Below are 5,962 nucleotides of genomic sequence, written 5' to 3'. Positions count from 1 at the left end.
TAATAAATAAAATAAATAAAGCACACACACGCCCTCGGCCACGCAACACGAGGGAGGGTTCCTACAGGCGGCTCCAGACCCAGGGAGCCCCCGCCGCTCTAAAGTTCTTTAATCTCACCTACTGTTAGTTTCACACCATGACCGATATTCCCGCAAGTCCACAATACTTAATTTTATCTTATTATCGTTGTGAATGTGAACGTTAATATTTAAATCAACAGCATTTATACTTATTGAATTTTTGGTGCGGCATGAACACAGGTAGGAAATTACTGTGTTCAAATATATCTTTTTTACTTAAGTCTGCGTTGGGGTTCCCGTAGCCCAGTGGATAGAGTGACTGTCTTGGGAACCTTGAGTGTTGGACGTCACCGTTCAAACCCCACTAGGTACTTAAAAATAATATAAAAAAAATGACCTGGTAAAAAAATATTCACATTATAATAAACAATATATTTTCTCCTTTAATATATAATAACATGAACATAAGACGCGGAAATAGGCCCAGTGGGTAGTGATGAACTTCAAAATTGGCGTGAGGGAAGCGTGGGTTCGAACCCCACTCGGAACTTGCAAAAAAAAAAAAAAAAAAAAAACCCATCCACTCTACCACCATGTGTGCCTAAAACCCACCCTGGGAAGTACAAGGACAACCAAACTGACTGACTCAAGTAGGTTAGGATAGGATAGTTTAAGTCAATTTAGTGGTTCAAGTAATGACCAGGGTCAGGAGGAGGAAGCACTAGAGGAAGAAAAAGCAGCAGCAGCAGCAGCAGCAGAGGAAGAAGAAGAGGAGAAGAAGAGGACCACCACCAGCAGCAGCAGAGGAAGAAGGAGGACCACCACCAGCAGAAGAGGAAGAAGAAGAGGACACCGCCAGAAGAGGAAGAAGAAGAGGACACCGCCAGAAGAGGAAGAAGAAGAGGACACCGCCAGAAGAGGAAGAAGAAGAGGACACCGCCAGAAGAGGAAGAAGAAGAGGACACCGCCAGAAGAGGAAGAAGAGAATTATCACCACTGGCAGCAGAAGAAGAGAACCACCAGCAGCAGCAGAAGAAGAGGAGAACCACCAGCAGCAGCAGCAGAAGAAGAAGAGGACCAGCAGCAGCAGCAGCAGCAGAGGAAGAAGAAGAGAACCAGCAGCAGCAGAAGAAGAAGAAGAAGAGTACCACCACCAGCAGCAGAGGCAGAAAAAGAGGACCACCACCAGCAGCAGTGGAAGAAGAAGAGGCTGCTGCTGATGGAGAGGGAGAAGAAGAGGACCAGGGGCAAAGGCAGAAGAAGGGACCACTACCAGCAGCAGCAGCAGAGAGAGAAGAAGAGGACCACCAGCAGCAGCAGCAGCAGAGGAAGAAGAAGAGGACCAGCAGCAGCAGAGGCAGAAGAAGTGGACCAGCAGCAGCAGCAGAGGCAGAAGAATAAGAGGACCACCTGCAGCAGCAGAAGCAGAAGAAGAAGAGGACCACCTGCAGCAGCAGCAGCAGAAGCAGAAGAAGAAGAGGACCACCTGCAGCAGCAGCAACAGAGGAAGAAGGAACCAGCAGCAGCAGCAGCAGAGCAAGAAGAAGAAGAGGACCACCACCAGCAGCAGAGGCAGAAAAAGAGGACCACCACCAGCAGCAGTGGAAGAAGAAGAGGCTGCTGCTGACGGAGGGGGAGAAGAAGAGCAGCAGCAGAAGAAGAAGAGGACCAGCAGCAGCAGCAGCAGAGGCAGAAGAAGTGGACCACCACCAGCAGCAGAGGCAGAAGAATAAGAGGACCACCTGCAGCAGCAGCAGCAGAAGCAGAAGAAGAAGAGGACCACCTGCAGCAGCAACAGCAGAAGCAGAAGAAGAAGAGGACCACCTGCAGCAGCAACAGCAGAAGCAGAAGAAGAAGAGGACCACCTGTAGCAGCAGCAGCAGGAGCAGAAGAAGAAGAGGACCATCTGCAGCAGCAACAGCAGAAGCAGAAGAAGAAGAGGACCACCTGCAGCAGCAACAGCAGAAGCAGAAGAAGAAGAGGACCACCTGTAGCAGCAGCAGCAGGAGCAGAAGAAGAAGAGGACCATCTGCAGCAGTAGCAGCAGCAGCAGAGGCAGAAGAAGAAGAGGACCATCTGCAGCAGTAGCAGCAGCAGCAGAGGCAGAAGAAGAAGAGGACCACCTGTAGCAGCAGCAGCAGAAGCAGAAGAAGAAGAGGACCACCTGTAGCAGCAGCAGCAGAAGCAGAAGAAGAAGAGGACCACCTGTAGCAGCAGCAGCAGAAGCAGAAGAAGAAGAGGACCACCTGCAACAGCAGCAACAGAGGAAGAAGAAGAAGACCACTCTATTTGAGAAGCAGCAGCAGCAGCAGCAGAAGAAGAAGAAGAAGAAGAAGAAGAGGACCACCATCAGCAGCAGCGCAGCTGAAGAAGAGGAGGACCACTACCACCAGCAGCAGTGGTAGAAGAAGAAGGACCAACACCTCCACCAGCAGCAGAGGAAGAAGAAGAAGGAACACCACCACCAGCAGCAGAGGAAGAAGAAGGACTAACACCAACACCACCAGCGGAGGAAGAAGAAAAACGACCACCACCACCACCACTAGCAGCAGGAGAGGAAGAGGAAGAAGAAGAAGCAGCACTATCATTTGAAGAAGAAGCAGCACCACTGAACTGACCCTGAAATGTCCAAGCACCGCCAGACTGACCAACTCGAGCAGGTAGGATAGCATAAGGCAGGATAGGATAGGATAGGCTAGCTAGGTGGTCCATGCCAGGGTCAGGAGGAGGAGGCAGCAGAGGAAGAGGAAGAACCAACACCAGCAAGAAGACGCAGCACAGCACCAGAGGAAGAAGCAACAGAGGAAGAAGAAGAAGAAGGACCACCACCACCACCACTACCAGCAGAAGAAGAGGACCACCACCACCACCACCAGCAGAGGAAGAAGGAGGATCACCAGCAGCAGCAGCAGCAGAGGAAGACGAAGAGGACCACCACCACCACTACCAGCAAAGGAAGAAGAAGAACCACCACCACCACCACCATCACCAGCAGCAGAGGAAGAAGAAGAGGACCACGATCACCACCACCACCACCACGACTAGCAGCAGAGGAAGAAGAAGAGGACCACCACAACCACCACCACCAGCAGAGGAAGAAGAAGAGGACCAGCAGCAACAGTAAGAGCGGCAGAAGAAGAAGAAAAAGAAGAAGAAGAAGAAGGACTATCACCACCACCACCAGCAGAGGAAGAAGCAGCAGCACCACTGAACTGACTAATTCGAGCTGGTTAAGGATACAGGATAGGATAGGATAGGATAGGATAGGATAGGATAGGATATGGTTAGTTAGGTGGTCCATGTAGTTGCGAGGGTCAGGAGGAGGAGGAGGCAACAGAGGAAGAAGCAGCCAACTATAGCAGTGGAAGAAGGAGACGCTGCACAACACCAGAGGAAGAAGAAGCCACCCCCACAACCAGGAGCAGAGGACCACCACCACCACCACCACCGGAAAAAGAAGGACAACCACTATTAGCAGCAGGAGAGGAAGAAGAAGAAGAATCACCACCACCAGCAGCAGAGGAAGAAGAAGAACCACCACCACCACCAGCACCAGCAGAGAAAGAGAAGAAGAGGACCACCACCACCACCACCAGCAGCAGCAGTAGAGGAAGAAGAAGAGGACCACCACCAGCAGCAGCAAAAGAAGAAAGAGAGGAAGAAGAAGAACACCAGCAGCAGCAGTAGCAGAAGAAGAAGAAGAAGAGAAAAAAGAACCGCAGCATCACTAGCAGCAGCAGAGGAAGAAGAAGAAGCAGCAGCAGCATCACCAACACCACCAGCAGAGGAAGAAGAAGCAGCACCACTGACCTGACCCTGACATCTCCAAGCACCACCAAACTGACTGACTCGAGCAGGATAGGATAGGATAGGGTAGATTAAGTGGTCAAAGTTGCCAGGGGGTCAGGAGGAGGAGGCAGCAGAAGAAGAAGCAGCAACATCATCAGAGGCAGTACCACCACCACCATCACCACCACCACCAGCAGAAGAAGAGGAAGAAGTAGCATAAGAGGAAGAAGGAGAAGAAGATGTAGAAGAAAAGTCAGAGGAAGAAGAAAATACCCCTTGGTTCCTTTCAAACGTTGAGGGAGGTTGCAGCTAGTTGAGGATTCTTAGGAAAGCGAAAAAAAAAATAATAATAATAATAAAAGACATGATTTGAATAGTGCTTTGCCCGTCTTGGCATTGTATAAGCGATGGCTGAGTGCTCCGAATTATTGTTGTTGTTGTTGTTGTTGCTTATTTTCTCATTTTGTAGCGAGTCGTCTAAACTCCAAAGTATCAAAGTATGAACTTGATACGCCTTCGTTTATATTTAGATGTGTCTACCCTTAAATCACATGAATTTTTCTTAATATGAACCACTTTTTATAGATTTATTTTAGGGTAAACTCTTACTTTTTGTATAGGGGAGAGAGAGAGAGAGAGAGAGAGAGAGAGAGAGAGAGAGAGAGAGAGAGAGAGAGAGAGAGAGAGAGAGAGAGAGAGAGAGAGAGAGAGGTGGGGGAGGATCGGTAATGTACGTCAAGATGCAGTACATGCCTGAGACACGCCTGGCTGCCGTGCTCTTTTTCGTCTCTGAGCTTTTCTTAAACTAAATTGTGCTGGTTGGGTGAATGGTTGGGCCTGGAGTGCAGCGGCGACTGTAACGTGCCTACGATTACAATAACTTACCCATTACAGCAACAACAACAACAACAACAACAACAACAACAACAATCGGCTTTATTTATTTATCGGCTTTATTTATGTGAATCGGCTTTATTTATTTATTTATTTATTTATTTATTTATTTATTTGTCAGTTTATCTGTTTGTGAAGAAAACTGACCAAGAACGGAATGAAAGTATGGAAAATAGACGCGACTCAACTATCACTCCAAATAATGAATAAACAAATAAATAAAGTAAAAGAATAGATAAGCAGATAAATGAAGACTTGATAAATAGATATATGAAGCAGATGAATAAATAGATGAAAATACACTTACACCATAATACCCACCATAGACGCCCTAATACCCTGACTAGACACACAACCTTGAACACTTCCATAAAATATTTCCCTTTTTCTGTCAACCACCAATAATAATAAGGCATAAACCTAAGGCATAAACCACACCCTTTCTCTCTCTCTCTCTCTCTCTCTCTCTCTCTCTCTCTCTCTCTCTCTCTCTCTCTCTCTCTCTCTCTGGAACGAAAAAGAAAGTAATTCATGATTCAAGGTAACATACTTTGAGTCTTGAAAGAAAACCTTGTAATTAGACACACACACACACACACACACGCACACACACACACACACACACACACACACACACACACACACACACACACACACACACACACACACACACACACACACACACACACACACACATACACAGCTGTTGGAAGAAAGGAAGAGCAAAACTGACAACGAACAAGACGATCACGAATGAGAGGAGATGAGTGAGAGGTGAGTGAGGGAAGGGAGTTAGAAAGTGATAAAAGGAAAGGAAGGGCTGCCCATTTTCTCTCTTTCTCATTTGTTTACGTTTTCTTTGACGCGTTCAGAGAGAGAGAGAGAGAGAGAGAGAGAGAGAGAGAGAGAGAGAGAGAGAGAGAGAGGCACCTGGTTATGTACTAAATTTGTTACCCGTTCACTGTTACCTGGTAGTGTGTGTGTGTGTGTGTGTGTGTGTGTGTGTGTGTGTGTGTGTGTGTGTGTGTGTGTATATGTGTGTGTCGCAATGAATCCTAGAAGTGGTGGGTGTGGCAATGTAGGGATTTAGGATATGCTTAGTCACACACACGCACCTTTTATTTTCCTCGAGTATTGATAGCAGTGGCGCCAGCGGTGGTAGTAGTAGTAGTAGTAGTAGTAGTAGTTTTTGTTGTTGTTGTTGATGTTGATGTTGTTGTTGCAGTAGTGGTGTTCCGGTGTGGTTTTGAATTATCAA

General features: G+C 47.4%; 1 protein-coding gene across 1 annotated transcript in view; it reads right to left on the bottom strand.

The window, feature by feature from the left end:
* LOC135104844 (innexin inx2-like) overlaps nt 1-5,962 on the bottom strand; it is an 18,336-nt gene extending 12,374 nt beyond the window's left edge. The window contains exon 1 of the mRNA XM_064012520.1: nt 5,820-5,962. The gene's annotated coding sequence lies outside the window, so the exon portion shown is untranslated. The remainder of the gene's footprint in view (nt 1-5,819) is intronic.

The sequence above is a fragment of the Scylla paramamosain genome, chromosome 11, assembly GCF_035594125.1.
Source record: "Scylla paramamosain isolate STU-SP2022 chromosome 11, ASM3559412v1, whole genome shotgun sequence".
In the NCBI taxonomy this organism is placed as follows: domain Eukaryota; kingdom Metazoa; phylum Arthropoda; class Malacostraca; order Decapoda; family Portunidae; genus Scylla; species Scylla paramamosain.
This window is presented reverse-complemented; position numbering and strand designations above follow the sequence as displayed.